Raw genomic sequence first — 19,173 nt, 5'->3', positions numbered from 1 at the left:
AATACTGCATATCAAGCTTGAAGCATATGCCAGTTCTTATTTCCATATAGCTCTGTACTGGTCTAGGACAGGAGATAAAACTTACCATCAATCTATATGAAATATCTAGTTGTATAATGTCTCAAATTTTGTTTCACCATTAAGTCACCGAGTTTTCCTATGCATCTCAAAGTATACACATATCTGTTCTTCATGATTTACAATCGTTATTAACCAGAAAAATACCATTTTGTTATGGTATTCTTAGATGAGAGGTGTGTTTGGTCCATGTGAGTTAATAGGCAGTTGGGTATCACTTCTTTTTATAGATTTTTTTTTTAGAGCAGAAGTTGCAAACTCAAAAGCGAGTGGGGTAGATCGGGGATAAAGGTAGGAGGTTAGGGTGTAGGGAGCTGTATGATGAGGTACATGAGTGAAGACAGCCAGTTTTGTAAATGCATTTCATAGCATATTACATTCCCAAACAACCCTGGCATCTCAGTTCCTTTTATTATTATTCATTTTTATGTCATCATACTTGTTTTTTTCCTTGTAGTTCTTTTTTTTAAAAAATATTATTTATTTATTTATTCATGGGAGACACACACAGAGAGAGAGAGAGAGGCAGAGACACAGGCAGAGGGAGAAGCAGGCCCCATGCAGGGAGCCCAATGTGGGACTCGATCCTGGGACTCCAGAACCATGCCTTGGGCCAAAGGCAGGCACTAAACTGCTGAGCCACCCAGGGATCCCTTCCTTATAGTTCTTATAGTGGTTTGTTTTATAATGATGTCTTAAGTTGAATGCTTTCAGCTTAAAATATGCTTTATATTAAACCTGTAAGGATATATTTTTTGCTCCTAACAAAGAATATACTCATCTCATTTTTGCAAAATCTGTTTCATTTTTCCACCTTTGATGTAGGCATAAATGCAAAGACATATTTCTGTGTTCCAAGAATATCAGCAGTGCAAGAATAAATGATAAATGGCAGTTCACACTTGGTTTGTGTGTTAGAGAGAAAACAGAAAGTGGTGATTACTGGATTGAATTGGAGAAAGGAAGCAGCATCTAAAGGAGGCATTGCCACTTAGCTCCAGATGTGTCATGTGGGAATGTCAGAATATGGGCCAAGCTTTGCCGTATCTTCCGATTTTTCATGAAAAGTTGGATATTTGAATAAAAATCTTTTTAAAAGATTTTATTTATTTATTAGAGAGAGAGTGAGAGAGAAAGAGATCATGAGCAGAGAGAGGGATAGAGGAAGAAGGAGAAACAGGCTCCTTGCTGAGCAGGGAGCCCAATACAGGATTTGCTCCTAGGACCCTGGGATCATGGCCTGAGCTGACGGCAGAGACACTTAACCAACTGCGTCACCCAGGTACCCACTGAATAAAAATCTTCTGATTTCCAAGTATGGGTTATCAGTAAACAAATGTGTGAGTCAAACAAAGCACAGTGCCAACAATATATGGCTTGAGGATCTTGGCTTAGAGCGTGCATCTATATCTAAATCTGGAAGGTTATGAAATAGAATTTTAGTTCCTGGCTTTTCTGCATAATTATGATGCATATTGTTATTTTCAGGTAACACTGAGTGATTATAACCAAGGACAATTTTCTGGAGTTGGAATGAGACTCAAATAGAGAAGTGACATCCTAAAGACTTATGGGAAACAAATCCATGTGGCATATACAGAGGACTAAATGGAAGGAGAAGGACCTGGACCCTGGGCTGGAAGACAGCAGAGACTCCTCTCACCCACATTGACGAATGATCTTTTCATCTGTCTTATAGTGATGAGGAACTAAAAATTGATATAAAATCTGTTGTGACCTGTTTCTCCCAATTATGTATGTGTGGGTATGTGGTAGGAGCAAGAGAGTAGAGTTGGTAGAGCTGAGATGTTAGCCCGGGACAGAACTTAAGCATGAGCTGGAGTTGGGAGTGTATCAGTTAGAGACCTTCTAATGGAAGGTCTAATGTGGCCTTCCTTGAATTGAGTCCAGGACACTGTGTCATACTTCCTTTCCTGGAGTACAGGAAAGTATTTGCTAGACTTGGCTAAACTGTAAGATCCTACCCTTTACCATATCTTGATTGGTAGAAATGCCAGCACTTGGAAAATATAGCCTAGAATTGAACATAATTTTCATGGAAAGAACTTCCCATTTGCCTCTGCTGGTTGGTGGAATAAGAGGCTTCTCCCAAAATAATGGGTTGTAGATATATACATATATGTAGTCTTGATAAGTATCTATGGGTATTTTATAGACTGATTCTTGAAACTCTCTGGGGACCTGGCAGAGGTAAGAGATTCTGTTGATACATGCAGGTGGTAGTTTTGAAAGTCTCTGTTAAGCACCCAGTGCTGCAGTGGTTCAGGCATCAATAAAATCCAGTTCATTTTGTCCTGAGGAACTTTGAAATCTTGATGCATTTCCCTACTTGCTCCCCATCCCCCATTTCTATTTTTGAATAAATTTTCAGCCAAGAAGGGGCCACGTCTGATTGAGTCAATTGTGAACTAATGGGCTAGAGTTCGGGATGGATTGCTTTGGACTGGGAACTAGAATATGGCTTCTCACTGGACACAAGAATTGATAAGACTGTGCACCATCAAAACCCATAAAAGAGTACAAAGAAGAGGTGAATTAGAAAGATGGCTAAATCTGTGGCTGCAGTGGCAGGAAGTTAGAAGTTGAGGATTAGAGATAGAGAAACAGAAATAATCCTGGATCACATAAAGGTGTGATTAGGTGGGAGAATAAGAATGATTCTGATCAATTGCTTAAGAGTGACCAAATCTGTCAGTGCGCATCACAGGAAAATATGCTGGAAAAACCTAGGAAGGTTCTAGGAGCACTTTCCTAGAATGTCCATTGTGCTTAAGGATAGTCTAAATTACATTACTTCCTACATCACAGAATCAAATGCAAATTTTGCATGAATTTTTAAGATAAAACCTAAGACTTCAAAGACAATTTACTCTTGTGTGGCTGCTAAAGCCACCGGGGTTGCATGCATAGTCTCTCTCCTTTGCTGTTATAAAGGATACTTCAGCGGCTGAGAAGCAATGGAGAGGAACATCAAAGAGTGGCCTGGGCTTGCTCTGATGGGCGGTAGATGCATGGTCACATGGATGGATGGGTCAACTGACTTTAAAGGACAAGAGATGAAACTTTTGGTATATTCTTTATAATTATTGCTTCATTGCATCAGTCTGTGCCTACATCAACTATTGAGCATGATCTTCAAAAGTGGTACTTTTTAGGAGTGCCTTTGGCTCAGTTGATTAAGGATCTGCCTTCAGCTCAGGTCAGGATCTCAGGGTCCTAGGATTCAGCCCCATGTTGGGCTCCTTGCTCACTGGGGAGTCTGCCCCTCCCCCATGGCTCATTCTCTCTCCCTCTCTCTCTTGCTCTCTCCCTGTCTGAAATAAATAAATAAAACCTTAAAAAAAACTTTTTTAGAAAAGTATTTTTTCTTTATTTTTAAAAAGATTTTACTTAATTATTCATGAGAGACAAGAGAGGCAGAGATAGGCAGAGGGAGAAGTAGGCTCCTTGAGGGGAGCCCGATGTGGGGCTTGATCTCAGGACCCTGGGACCCAGGAACCACACCCTGAGCCAAAGGCAGATGCTCAACCACTGAGCCACCCAGGTGTCCCTAAAAATTGGTATTTAAAAAAAATATTTTATTTATTATTTGGCAGAGAGAGGGGGTAGGGAACATATGTAGGGGGAGGGGCAGAGGGAGAAGGAGAAGCAGACTACCCGCTGAGCAGGGAGCCCAATGCAGGGCTCAATCCTAGGACCCTAGGATCACCATCTGAACTGAAGGCAGATGCTTAACTGACTGAGCTACCCAGGTGCCCCAAAAGTCATATTTTTTAAACAGTGAGTTACAGTGGTTTAACAGAGCATGAAAATGTTTAGTGGGATTGTTACTCATGTTAAAAAAGAGAGAAATAGAAAAAAATCACATTTTTAGCATTATTTTGTGAAGATTTCATTATATTTAGGTGAGTTCGATGTAAAATATATTCACTGTGGGTTGTTCTAAAAGATTAAGTCAGTATTCTAAAATTTTTTGGTTTATCAAGATATTAGTAGGTTATTTCATTAAAAAAAAGTATTCCTTGGTTAAGTAAATTTGACCCTTCAAACAAATTTTAAGTCTTTTAAAAAATTTAACTAAAGTACTTTTTTTAAAGCTTCTTTTTTTTTTTTTTAAGATTTTATTTATTTATTCATGGGAGACACAGAGAGAGAGAGAGAGGCAGAGACACAGGCAGAGGGAGAAGCAGGCCCCATGCAGGGAGCCCGATGTGGGACTCGATCCTGGGACTCCAGGATCATGCCCTAGGCCGAAGGCAGGCGCTAAACCGCCGAGACACCCAGGGGTCCTCACTAAAGTACTTTTTCAGAACAATAAATATGCTACTGAAAATTAGAAACAAACAAGCTCTTTTTTATTTTTAGGGTTTACTGCTTATTAGAGCAAGAAACTAGTGGAAATAAAAATGCCCTAGTAAAGCATGAGAAGTCACAAGTCTCTAGCATCTTTATGCATTATTTTTTTTTGGGGTTAAAATAAAAATATGTATTATATATCTCCTAAAGAATAAAGGAGTCATGTTTTCAACAGATAATTTTCTTAATACATTTTGTGACTTCCCATCGTATCTGAAATTCTAGTGGTCCTGCTCCACAGATTTTTTTTCTGGTTCTTTGATTTTTACTTTTATTTCTAACAGTGATGCTTGCAGCATTACCTCCCAGCATCTGGTTTAGCTTTTGGTAAGGATTATGTAGAATTTTTCCTTCCTGATTACCCTTCTTCTCAGTATCAAAGCCTAAAGATGCAATCAAAGCAGAATAGCAGCAGCCTTTATTTCTTGGAGAGGACATTTGCACTTCTGAAGACAGCACACTGGTGCATACCAAGTGCCCATCTCCTCTGCTCAACTCAGGAACGTTCCTTCCGGACACTTTCACTCACGTGCATTCCATATTATCATTAAAAAGTAATTTTAGGGCAAACCAAACATTCTATAATAATATTGACTTAAAGAGGATGAATATAACATTTACAGTATACAGTCTTACTTGAGAATTTTTTTTTCAAATGCTGTTAATAAAAACTGTCACTGATCCTTACAGACTCAATTGTGTCCCCTGCCCCCAGTCCCCACAAATTCATGTGTTGAATTCCTAACCTCCAACATGACTGTATTTGAAGATAGGAACTTAAAAAAGGTGATTAAGATTAATGAAGTCATAAGTGTGAGGTTCTAACCCAATAGGAATGCTCCTTAAGAGAAGGAGACACTCCAGGGTTGCTCATGCACAGAGAAGTCATTTGAGGACACAGGGAGAGGGTGGCAGTCTGCAAGCCAAGGCAGGAGGTTTCAGGAAAAATCAAACCTGCTGACATCTTGATCTTGGACTTCCAGCCTCCAGAACTGTGAGAAAATGTGTTCATCTTGTTGAAGGCACGCAATTTGTGGTATTTGCTTACGGCAGCCCTAGCAAACTAATACACAATTAATTGTGTTTCCTTTTTTGCTGTGAGTTCTAAAAAACTCAGAACCAAACACGGAGTTCATAGAAACCATATTATTATTTCTCATTGTTCACATGTTTTTAGTCTTTCTTTTGCGACACACACTTTTTCTATTTAAATTTTATTAGCTTATTATTTGTTTTCATTGCTTACCACCTCAAAGCTTTTGTAGGAAAGAACCAGGGTACAGAGAAATAACAATTTAAATGAATTCTTTGTTTATAGTTTCTTCTCCTATTTCACAAGCTTACCTTCTCAGTTTCCTGTGCTGGTCCTTTTTCATTTTCAGGACTCTTTAATGTTGGAGTGCTGCAAACTTAACTCTGTCCTGAGTAAACTTGCTCTGGGTAGGATCTCAGTCTCATGCCTTTAAACACCAGCTATATATACATTTAGCCTAAACTTTCCCCCTGAACTCCTCATACAAATAGTCAACTGTCTATTTGGTATCTTCACTTGGGCATCTAATAGGCTCCTCATATTTAAAATTTTTAAAAGATTTTATTGATTTTTTTCATGAGACACACACACACATACACACACACAGAGGCAGAGACACAGGCAGAAGGAGAAGTAGGCTCCATGCAGGGAGCCTGACATGGGACTTGATCCTGAGACTCCAGGATCAGGCCCTGGGCCAAAGGCAGGCACCAAACCACTGAGCCACCCAGGCATCCCTCATATTTAATTTGTCCAAAGGCAAGCCAAGCTCCAAATTCTTCCCACTCCTTTCTGTGGTGTTGATAAACATCTCAGTAAACCAACTCCATCCTTCCACTTGTCTAGGCCTAAAACCTTGGAGTCACCTTTGCCTTTCCTTTCTCTCATCACCAATTTCCCATCTTACAGCAAGTCCTGTTGGCTTTTCCATCAAAATGTATCTAAAAGTTGACCATTTTTTACGTCTCTTTTACTACCAAAGTAAAAAACACCATCATCTTGCCTCCCAATGATGTTTCTGCTTCTGTATTTCCTTCTGGTATTCTCCACAGCAGTGAGAGCATCCTATTAATATATAAGTCAGAACAGGTTACTTTATTGCTCATAACTTCCAGGGGTTTTCCATTTCTTCCAGATTAAAAGGCAGTCCTTATAAGGCACCAAAAGAGTTGGTTTTCTTTCCCTCTGACTTGCATTTTCTCCTGACTCCCCTGGTTGCAGCCCCTCTGGCCTACACTTGCTGCTGCTTCTGCCTAGAACACTCTTCTGCAGGATATTAGCAAGACTCAGTTTTATCTCCAAGTCTCTTGATCACTTTATTAATCAACTACTACCTTATTAGAGAAACTTACCCTGTAGTATGCTGGTAAAGGTTTAATAACTGGCTTTCTGAGGAAAAATGTGTGCTTATATTTACATTATAACACAATTTTAAGTTTCATCTGCATTGTTGACATTTTATTCATCATTTCTGAAGTTTAGGGTGACCATCAAACAATAAACCAAGCCTGATTTCATGCATTCATCAAATTTCCTGGTGTAAATATTCCCACCATGGTCAATTTCAGGCTTCTACAATGCTATTATTTAAGGTGGCATTGGGAATAGATGTGTAGTAGTAGCACTCCTTTACATAGCATTTCTGCCATACAGACGCAATAGACATGAATAACCTCAAAAGAATGGATAATAGTAAAACGTAGCAAAATAGGACGTGATTAGTTTTAAGTACTTAGTCTTTGTTTTTATAAAACTTGTTTAATCATAAGCTGATAGAATTTAATATTTAGTCATGACTGTTTTTCAACTGGCTTATAGAATTCCTGCAAACTTAATTGCTTTTGTGAGCTGGCAAGAGTAGGTTCTGGTATAGTACTGACTATTTTGCTTATTCTATATCAAGTGGCTATCCCCTTCCAGTCACTCTTTATCCCTCTCATCCTGTTATATTTTTCTCCATTAGCATTTAAGACATACACATACACTTTTTTTCCTTGCCACCGGAATTTAGGTGAAGTAAAGCCAGGTAATTTGCTTATTTTGTTTTCCTTTGTATTCCCAGTGCTTAGAACATATCTTGCACATCCTTTAGGTGCTTATTTATTGAAATAATGGGTGAGTCTATAAACATATTGTTCAAAATGGGTATTAGCTTGTTATGGAAAAAGCAAACAACTGGGGTTCAGGATACTACTCTGTGCAATCGCTGCCTACAATAGTTCCTTGCAGTTCGTCTGATTCTCACCACTTCCTTAGAAAGGAAGTACTCTTACTGTTACCATTGGGCACAGCTTTGCCCAGTGATAGCAGATAAAGAATACAGCCAGGATTCACACTCTGACATTTTGGTTGCAGAGACAACACTATAAAAGAGAGTGTTTTCATAATTGTTGAAAATTTAAAACATGTACAGAAGTAGATGGAATAAAATAATACACCCCAGGGTGGCCTGGGTGGCTCAGCGGTTTAGTGCCGCCTTCGGTCCAGGGCCTGATCTGGAGACCTGGGATCAAGTCCCATGTCGGGCTCCCTGCATGGAACCTGCTTCTCCCTCTGTCTGTGTCTCTGCCTCTCTCTCTTTGTGTCTTTCCTTAATAAATAAATAAATAAATAAATAAATAAATAAATAAATAAATAAATAAATAAATCCTAAAAAAAAAAAGATAATACACTCCAAATGTCCATCATCCAACTTCAACATTTATAAACTGGCCAGTTTTTTTTTTTTTTCATCTATGCTTCTTTTCCCAATTAGATTATTTTGAAGGAAATCCAAACCATTATTTTATTAATATGTCAACGCTTATTTCAAAAAGATAAATACTAAATCACATTCTGGTTGGAAATTTGGTATTACCCATTTTTGGCCTAGTGGTTTGTGGGTGTTATTTAATTTTTCTGAAATGAGGTTCCTTATCTGCAAAATGGATACACTATTTTTTCTCAGATTCTTTTGAATGTTAATTAAAACAATATATATAAAATACTTTGTTAAACTACAAAGTATTATATAAAGGATGGGTTTACAACTCATATGTCATTACCCACATTGTGCTATTGATATAGTTAAAGGCTCTACATCAAAGCCTAGCTTGGCTGAGTACAGACAAGCATGACCTGCTTTTTCCCAGCAACGTGGTTTCCCAAATAACAACATGCCTCATAAATACACCAGAGTTCTTATAGAGAGTCAGCAGTTACCTGGCACATATAAGTCCCTGCAAGACTGTAAAGCCTTAAGAGAAAACAATAAAGTATTACTTTTATATTGTAGTAAAGAGGAGCTGTTGAGTATCATAAATATTTAAAGACTATCACAATGTGCTTCCAAATAGGTGTATGAATGCTTCTAGACATAAGTAACATTGTACAAAGGTAAGAGAGGGAATAAGACCTGAGGACAAGATCCCTGTGGCACATCTTCATGGAGCCTCACTTGTTCTCTATCGTAAATGATTTAAAACGTTCTTTTAAGTAATAGTAACAATCATATCACCATACACTTATATAGTTCTTGATATGTGTCAGGCACCGTTTCAAATGCTTAACCTGTATTGACTCATTTAATCCTCACAACTTCATGAGGTAAGTGCAGTTATTATCTCCTTCTGGAACTGGGCAAACAGAGGCACAAAAAGGTTAAGAAATTTGCCAACATCACATAGCTAGCAGTGGGGAAGCCGTGACTTCAACCTAGCTGTCTGGTTTCAGAGTCTGTGCTTCTGCCTGTATGCTATCTGTCCTATCAAAAGAAAAAGCAGTGCTCCCTTTGGCAGCACATACACTAAAATTGGAACAATACAGAGAAGATTAGCATGGCCCCCATGCAGCGAGCGCTCAGAAGTTCGTGAAGCATTTCATTTGTTTCCGGATTGATACGAGGTTCAGGGTATTTGTGGTAGTAATAATGCCCTGTGGTTTTAAAAAGTAATTATTAGATTTAAGTCAGAAGATTGGGTGGGAGGTCCTGTGCTATGGTTTACTAAATAAATAACTTGGGTAAGTTTAAAAAAAAGAAAAAGAAAAAAGAAGAGAAAGGAATGAATAAAGCAATATCTTCCAAATGTCTGGATAGTCAAGTACTCCCTTTATATTTCCTATTTGTAAAAAAACATCCATGAAATCAACAGACTGGTCAGCTGTTCACATTTTGATCTACGACACACTTGAAGATAAATTCATATTTACAAAAATAAAAAAAAAAACAGGCAACCCTTGAACAAGGTGAGGGTTTGGGGCATCAGTTTCCACGCAGTTGAAAATCTGTGTATTACTTCTGATTCTCCAAAACTAATAGCCTACTGTTGACCAGAAGCCTTACTGATAACATAACCAGTAAGTTAACACATATTTTGTATGGTCTATGTATGATATACTGTATTCTTACAATAAAATAAGCTACAGAAAAGAAAATGCTATTGAGAAAGTCATAAGGAGAGAAAATATATATTTATTACTATAAAATATCTGCATGTAAGTGAGCCCTTTCAGTTCAAACCTGTTATTCCAGGGTCAATGGTTCACTTGTCTGTATTTCATTCCAGATGATCTTGTCTATCACGATCTTGGACATATTGGATTATGGAGTAGACTGTGGCAAAATTGAAACAAATTGATAATCAAAATGTCAAAATTTGAACTCATGGCAAGTATGTTGTATACAGTTAGGCCTTCTGGACACATTCTTCTACTGTCAGAGATGTGCAGGTGGAAGTATGAAATGAACTGCTTAGAGATGGAGGCTTAGAAAACAAAACAAAATCTAGGGATACGTATCTGTAAACAGTGGGGATTTATCATGGGGTTTCTCAGGAGTTCTTACTTCCTGACACTAGGGATATTCCCTGAATAACAATCCTCATTTTCAAGTACCTCCAAGCCTACTGGGCAAGACAGATGTGTAGATATTGTAAAGCAATGTGATAGGGACTTTGAGACAATTTTTTTTTTTTGACAAGTTTGAAAAAGATAGTAAGTTTACAGGGTAAAAAGTGTTCATGTTCTGTCTGGGAGAATTGGAAATGGCTTATTCATGACTTTGAGAAAAAAATCTAGAAAAGAAAGAAAGACTTTGAGGCTTGCAGAAAAGAAGGAAGGGAGAAGCCTGACAGTGCCAGGCCCTTTTCAATCCTGGGAAATAGTTATTAGTTGATTGTATGGAGAAGGAAAACTGATACTCAGGGATGTATGCCGGTATGCAGGACATGTGTTTGTCCATCCTTACTCTATGTCCACAGCTCCAACTCCTTTGACTTCTACACATAAGAACTGGAGTTGGAACTAGAATTGTATTTGCTTCAGGATTTATTGTGTCTGGGCACATCTTATGAAGAAGTGACGTGAGACCACCAATATTTTCTGACATGGATGCAGCATAATATGATGCTTAGGTAACTGCATATTTGGTATACAAATTACTAGAAAATAGAGAAGTCTGCATACTATATACTTCAAGATTGTGGGTACAGAGATCAGATTTAATTCTGAGTTCTATATCTTGTCAACTATATGATGTGGGGTAATTAATTTCTTGATGCCTCTGTTTTTTAATCTGTAAAACTGGTGGCACCAGGGAGGGGGTGTTCATCAAGATTAAATTAGATCATGTATCTGTAGAAACATTCTGGCAACAAAGAACTTCATGGAAAATAGCTTGTTTTGTGGAAAGAGAAAGTTCACAATATTGGTGAGAATAGTTTTGGTTTGAGAACAGTCAGCCAGTGTTTTGGGTGAGGAATTATCATCTGGTTTAGGATCCATGAATTTGGGTCTAAATCTCAGGATAAGGGAATACAAATGGAGAACAAGTGGAAATCAAAAGAGCAGAGATATCTAAAGCTCATGGTGGCAATGGCAATGGTACCAGTAGTTACCAAAGTTAAAGCTCTCTTGAGGCACACTCGGCCCCCTCAATACCAGGCATTCAGTGTAGACTTCAGTGGGCCACAGCAGTGTGCTTGCTTTTGTGTTACAGTAGAGACATCTTCAGTAAACATCATTCTGGCTATTGCACTGGATGTCAAGGGCTATAGGAGACATCAGTTCAGTAAGCTAGAACAGAAGACTACAGCCAATGGAATGAATATTCAGAAGAACACATTCTTAAGTTTTTGGGTGGCTGGCTCAGTTTTCTACAGAACATGCTAGGACAGAACCAAAAAAATCCTGATGCCTAATTACCATTGTGATGATTTTTTTCCCTTGGGCTGGCATGTTCTGGGAAACAGTTTCCACTTAAGTAATAGTGGAAGGAAAGGAAGTAAGGAAATTTCTCCTAATAATAGAAATGGATGAGAAAGTAACAAGTAATATTCAGTATAGGACTGGTCAGAAGCCAGCAATGAATATTAGAAAGTGTGATTTCAAGATAAAGGATTCTGAGATGTCAATTTGAATTCAAGGGTAGATTTTGATTATTTTGTAGTAAAATAACACATTGGGTATTATTTTAATACAAGTGAAATATTAGATATTATTAGGAAAGTTATTATCATGATAAAAGAAAGCATAGTTTTCTTACTCAAAAAAACGTGGTGTGTTTTAGGCAACATACCCATAGAAGACAATAGAGCTAAAAATAAATAAAGGTAATTGCCATTGGTAGAAGGTAATCAAAATTAGGGAATGGAAAACTTCCACGTAGAAGCAGATTTGAAAGCCTGGAATGTGATGTGGAAAAGGCCCAGAAGGAGATAGAATCAAAGTCCGTTGCTCAATAAAGGGTGTGGAGGGGGAGAGTGGACTTGGTCATCAAATCTCTAAATTCCAGCATTATTAGGTAATCATTCAAACTTCAAAAAAGTTAATTTAGGACAAATAGACAGTAGATCTACTTTAAAAAAAATGCATGATATACATATGGAATTCATCCTGAACAGGTTGAAAACTTAAATATTAAATTTAAAATTTAGAAGAGCAAGATAATCAATTTGTAATGAACTTCCGTAAACGTTTAGGCAGCTTGGGTGTTTTCAAGGCTTTCCTTAAGTCATGGGGAACAATGAAAAAGGTCTCTACCTATCCACAGACAGACTTGGGGTACTTGGTTGAATGGCAGTTTTTTCCCATCTTTTGAGAGAATTGAAATGGTTTGTCATTTTATGATCTCATAAGGCAGTGGCTGCGTTAAAAATATAAACTATATATATATATATATATACCCTGACATCGGACTTCCATTTTAGGACACCTTAAGGAACAGTGTCTATAATTCATGAGAACACTGTTGATATTTTGAATTATAACCATTAACAATATAAACAAGAGATTTTTTTTAAAGGTAATATCACCATCTTACACAAAGCAAAGCACTCTATTCTTAGGCAAATCATAAGCCTCTTAGTCTGAGAGCCACTTGCTAAATAATTCTCAAGGTGATATTTTAGTCTATGAATAAACAGAAGGCTTCACATATCATTATTGCTCTAGTATGAACTTTATGTAATAGTAACAAAAAACCCGAGTCTAATTAGTCTCTTCCAGTAAAAGTATTTGAGAAATTTTCCATTGCCCAATCCCTTCCCATAATGGAAAATACACTGCATGGGAGGTATGTGTAAATATTTGATTCGTGTTTTACTGATTTCAGTGTCACAACCTATCAATCATTAACACTTCAAAGAATATATACCTGGTTGGTTGTTTCCAAAGTACATTCTTTCTCTGAAGGATTTTTAGACTCTTAGAGAGGTCCCTGGTGAACACCTAGTCTAATTTTTTAATGTCACAGGTGCTGAAAATGAGACCTAAGAATGTTGAAGTGACTTTCACAGAGTCCTCCATCCAACCTCAACTGGCTCCTAAGGACCAAGACCTTCAGGCTCCCAACTAAGGGCTCTTCTTAAGATACTAAGGAGGACTTCTGTTCACCTTTTGTTCTGAAAGAAGGTGTATAGAAATACGTAACATTCTCATAGTTGTAGGAAACGAAGTGAAGAAATTTAGAAACTTGTAGGCCCTGGCATTTATTTCCAATGCTATGAGGTGGTCACTTAATACAATAAAGCAATAGAGTTGATAGAATTGTGAGAATGTCAGCTTGACAATTTACTACTATGAGGTTAAGATTCCCAACCTAGTGCCTAGCATACGGTCTGCTTGTAAAAGTGTTAATTAAGTCTGATTGGGCAACAATACGCTGGGCCTGACCTTGTGGCAAAGTAACTTTTTCTTCCCTTCTCTGCTTGATAAAAGGGCTTCTACATATCAGTTTCCAAACCTCTGTTCTTTGGCCAGTGCCAGAGTTAATGGCTCAACATCATATTTTCAGTTTCTTAGGAGCAGAGGCAATGGGGCATGGCAGATTAGAACCCAAGCTCCAAGGAGCTGCTGCCGGATGAGGATGTTCTGCTGAGTTTGTGGGGCAGTGTGGCATATCCTCACACTACTTACAGTGTCACTTTCTTTTGAGACAAACTAATAACTGGGATCCAGATGGTGCTATGGGTGGGGATGCTTTGGCTTAGTTTCTTAAATAAAATAACTATAAAAACTTCTACTTTAGATCTTGGTCTTAGGTTTATTATCTGTCAATAAATAACTTGTTAGTAACTGAAATAGAAATTAGTTGCAGTAAGGAAAACTTAACACTTTCTTCCCCCAGAACCAATTCAGGGAAATAAAAATATTTCAATCTATGTTTTTATTTTCCTCATGCACAGAGGTAATAACCTTACAGGGTTACAGAGTTCCATGATGATAGTTAAAAAAAGGTACACATTTGCATATTTTATTTATGTTGAAATGTAAGTGAAAATAATATGATATAGACATATTTGAGAAGTCACATCAGGAGAAGACAACTAGGTGCTTTGGAAACAGGCTTAGTGGAGAAACAGTGCAGGGTAGTCTTGAATATCTTAACTTTGTCACATAAGAATAGCAATAGTACCTAATTCATAGTTTTTTTTTTTTTTTTTTGAAGATTTTACTTATTTATTCATGAGAGACACAGAGAGAGAGGCAGAGACACAGGCAGAGGGAGAGGCAGGCTCTCTGTGGGCTCTCTGCAGAGAGCCTGATGTAGGACTCCATAGATCCCAAAACTCTGGGACCACGCCCTGAGCCGAAGGCAGCCACTCAACAGCTGAGCCACCCAGGTGTCCCTTCATAGAGTTATTTTGGATGTTAAATGTACTGACATATGTTAGTTAAAAATAAAAGGATAGAAAACAATATACAATGCAAACACTAACAAAACAAAGCAAAGCAAAAAATAACTGCGGTGGTTATGTTAATAACAGGTAAAGTAGATGTTATGGTAAAGGATATTACTAGGGACAAAGAAAGGTATTATACAATGATAAAGGGGTTAAATCATTAAGAAGACCTAATAGTCCTAAATGTATATGCACCTAAAAACAGAGTTTTAAAATACCTGATGCAAACCACTGATAGAACTGAAATGAGAAATTATTAATTCACAATCCTAATTGGACATTTTAACCCTCTCTCTTAGTAGTTAATAGAACAAATAGATAGGAAGTCAAGATAGAAGACTTCAACAACATAATCAACCAATTTGACCTATTCATTATTTATGGGAAACACCATGCAGCAGCAGAATATATACTTCTTTCAAGTGCACATGTAACACAAACCAAGACAGACCACATTCTAGTCCATAACACAGATCTTAATTAATTCAACTGGATTGAAATAAAATAGTACAAATTATGTTCTCTCACTACGAAGAAATCAAAATAGAAATCAATGACAGAAATATATGGAAAATCTTCAAATACTTGAAAATTAAACAACGTACTCTAAAACATGGGTCAAACAAATATCACAATTGAGTTCATAAAACAATTTGGACTGAATTAAATGAAAATATAACATATCAAGATTTGTGGGTGAATCTAAACTAATTGTCAGAAAGTTTTTGCATTAAATTCTTTTTTTTTTTAGAAAAAGATATTGTTCATTCATTTGAGAAAGAAAGTGAGTGTGTGAGAGAGCATAAGCTTGGGGAGGGGCAGAGGGAGAGCAAGAAGCAGAATCCCTGCTGAGCTGGGGGAGGGGACGGAGTGATGGGGATGGGGGGGATCGGGAGCCTGACTCAGGGCTCCATCCTGGGACTCCAGGATAATGACCTGAACTGAAGGTCATGAATTGACTGAGCCATCCAGGCACCCCACATTAAATTCTTATATTCAAAAAGAAGAAAGATCTTAAATCAGTGATAGAAGCTTCAATCTTAAGAAACTTAAAAAAAATCAAATTAAGTCCAAAGTAAGTCTAAGGAAATAATAAAAATAAGGAATTAGTGAAATAGAAAGCAGAAAAATATAAAGAAAGATCAATGGAATGTAACACTTGTTTACAATGGTCAATAAAAGTGATAAATTTGCAGCCAGATTGACAGAGTAAAAAAAAGAGAGAGAAAAAATTGCTTACCAATATTAGGAATGAAATAAGAGACACCATTACAGTTCCCACAGACACTTTAAAAAGACTAATAAGTATTATGACTAAATTTGTGCCAATAAATTTGGAAAGTTAGATGAGCTAGGCCAATTCTCTTGAAATCAGAAACTGCCAAAGTTCATGTAAAAAGAAACAGAAAACCTAAATAGTTCTATTATGTATTAAAAACCATAGATGTTACAGTGAAAAACTGTTCTATGAAGGAAACCCTAGGCTCAGGTGGCTTAATTGGTGAATTCTACTAATTAATTGATTTAAGGTTGGAGCAATACCAATTCTACACAAGCTCTTCCAGAAAATGAAAAAGGAGAGAGCACATCTCAATTCATTTCATGATGCAGCATTACTTTAATAAAGACATTGAAAGAAAAGAAAACTAAACTCCAATATCCCTCATGAACATAGACGCAATGTAAAAATCCTTGACAAAGTGTTAGAAATAGAATTCAGTGATATATAAAACATAATACATCATGATCAAATGAGTTTATCCCAGGGATTCCAGTTTAGTTCAAAGTGCGAAAATCAATCAGTATAATATAACTTATCAACAGCCTAGAAATCATATAATAATTTCAATTGATGCCTAAAATACATTTATTTCACTTTATGTTGCTCTTTTCACTTAGCTTTGCTTTTTTTAAAAATTTTAATCTATTTTAACTAATGAATACTTTTCAAATGGTATTATCAAACTCTTATAAAAAGGCAGTCCTCTGTCCCTTTTGATTTTTTTTTCACTTTTGGTTTTTTATTTCTTGAAACAATCACTTTCTTCTTTTTTTTAATATAAACTTTTTTTTTTTTAAAGATTTTTAATTTATTTATTCATAGAGACGGGGGTGGGGGGGTGGGGGGGTGGGAGCAGAGACACAGGCAGAGGGAGAAGCAGGCGCCAGACAGGGAGCCCTGCATGGGACTCCATCCCGGGTCTCCAGGATCACACCCCCAGCCTCAGGCGGCGCTAAACCACTGCGCCACCGGGGCTGCCCAAACAATCACTTTCAAATACTTTAGCTCTTTATTTTGGTATTTACCTTGATGTTTGTAGCTAACATGCTTCTTAAGGTTTTTATTTTTAGACATTATCTATTGCTTTTCTGAGGAAGATGATAATTTTGTTCTCTCACACACAGATACATACTTCTTCATATCTCACAACCCTTAAGAATGTAGTATTGTTTTTTTAAGTTCAATCAATGATAGAGTTTATTTATTTATTTGTTTGAGAGAGAGAGAGAGCACGAACAAGAGAGCACCAGCAGGAGGAGCAGCAGAGGGAGAGGGAGAAGCAGATTCTCCACTGAGCAGGGAGACCAGTGTGGGGCTTAATCTCAGGACCCCGAGATCATGACCTGAGCAGAAGGCAGCCACTTAATGGACTGAGTCACCCAGGAGCCCCAATCTGTGTTTGTATTATTATGTAACAATTATTTGTAGTTAAGTCACATAGTGTACTATGCTTATACCTCTTGTTCAACTTCTTGTATTTTCTGAAGTTGGTACTGCTCAGAGTTAGTGCTTTGTTTCTGTTGCTTTCAACCACTAATTCAACCACTAATTCAACCCCAAATTCTACCTATATACTTAAAAAAATCTCTTCGATTAGCTCACACATCATATATTAATTTTTTCCTGGATGATACCCTTTCTTTTGTCTCTTTCATCCAATTTGGGCTGGTTGCTTTCTAGGAATTTTGAACAACTGTAATCTTGGGGTTCCTATTCATTATTATAGATGTTTTTCCCCCACCTCTCTCTCTTTTTGTCCTTCTAGTTACTGCCTTCCCAGTTATCTTATTTTGGATCTCCTGTTTACTGCTGTCTCTGCGGATTTATCCACTTAAAATTTTGTAACTGTTGTTGTATAGGTACTTGGGTCAAAGCTGAAGATAAAAATATGAGTTCAATATGTAACTGGATAAAGTTGTTAACTTTCCATAGATTTGGCTCAAAATATCTCAGAAAATTGTTCCTTTGACTCATGCATAAAGATATTTAATCTTCCATAAAACATTCAGAAAATTCAGTGAAGTCATGGGAGATTTAGGTATATGTTAATTTTTAGTTTTCGAACAAATAGAAATTGCTGATTCTTTGATAAAGGAATTTAAGGTATCTAGATCTCCTATTTATACTTTCTAAGTTTTATTTATTTTTTCTTTGTACAACAAAAAAGTATTTAGGACATTGTGAAATAGCATAGTGAGATAGTAATGTTCTATATTTGCGCAGCGCCTTTTATCCTGAAGGTTTGCCAAGTACTTTATAACTTGAAGAAGAGATTGTTTTGTTCTCAATTTAAAAGCACCTCATTCTGTGATGAAATATTATTATGTCATGAGGTACAGCTATATAAAATAACATTTTAATGAAAGAAACGTATCTTTTGGGGAAATATAAGAATTGGATGACCTTTGCTGACAAGAATTTTCAATGGTTATAGCTCACCAGGCCCTTTCAATTTCTGTAGGATGGCATCTAAATTCTACTGGGGAACTTAGTTAGATTTCTTGTTTTGAATTAGGGATAAATGCAATCCATCATTTAGTTATTGGTAATATGCCTTATAGCATTCTATTACTAGAAGTCAGCATCTCCAAACTAACTCAAAAAGAATGTTCCGTTAAGACTGCCCAATGGTTAGAGGCATAAATAAATAAAAAGTTTTGATTATTTTATAATACTTATAGTTTCCAAAGTAGTAGTAATCCTAAGGTTTTACCAAGAATGTTCATATATATATATATATGTCTCAAATTTTTAATATCCCAAAGGAATCCTATGATTATAGAGCCATGAAGATGGCAAAACCAGATATTCTTTTTTTTATTTTAAAGAGTTTACTTATTTATTCATCACACACACACACACACACACACACACACACACACACACACACACACACACAGGCAGAGACACAGGCAGAGGGAGAAGCAGACTCCATGCTGGGAGCCCGACATGGGACTCCATCCCTGGTCTCCAGGATCATGCCCTGGGCTGAAGGTGGCGCTAAACCGGTGAGCCACCGGGCTATCCAAAACCAGATATTCTATTTTGTAGACTAGTATTTAAATTCTACAATGACACTGCTTACTTAGTAGTCAGACTTTTGGCAACCTCAAACCAAACCTGGAGCTGAGAACTTGCACATAAATATAAAAAGCATCTGAATGGTCACAATAGATGTCCAAAAAGCTGGCACTTTATTTGTAGTAGAGACATGTCAGCCCTCACATTTAGCAGATATTCCATTC

General features: G+C 37.0%; 1 long non-coding RNA gene, 1 other non-coding gene and 1 pseudogene across 2 annotated transcripts in view; 2 read left to right on the top strand and 1 right to left on the bottom strand.

Moving 5' to 3' along the window:
* LOC118350506 (uncharacterized) overlaps window positions 1-2,409 on the top strand; it is a 45,634-nt gene extending 43,225 nt beyond the window's left edge. The window contains exon 11 of the long non-coding RNA XR_007401492.1: window positions 1,567-2,409. This is a non-coding gene — a long non-coding RNA (uncharacterized LOC118350506). The remainder of the gene's footprint in view (window positions 1-1,566) is intronic.
* Window positions 1-19,173, bottom strand: part of LOC125752300 (elongation factor 1-alpha 1-like) — a 758,580-nt pseudogene that overhangs the window by 100,884 nt on the left and 638,523 nt on the right.
* Window positions 9,249-9,355, top strand: LOC112641894 (U6 spliceosomal RNA). The gene has a single exon (XR_003124880.1). It is a non-coding gene; the product is annotated as a U6 spliceosomal RNA (small nuclear RNA).

Source organism: Canis lupus, chromosome 12 (genome assembly GCF_003254725.2).
Source record: "Canis lupus dingo isolate Sandy chromosome 12, ASM325472v2, whole genome shotgun sequence".
Lineage (NCBI taxonomy): Eukaryota > Metazoa > Chordata > Mammalia > Carnivora > Canidae > Canis > Canis lupus.
This window is presented reverse-complemented; position numbering and strand designations above follow the sequence as displayed.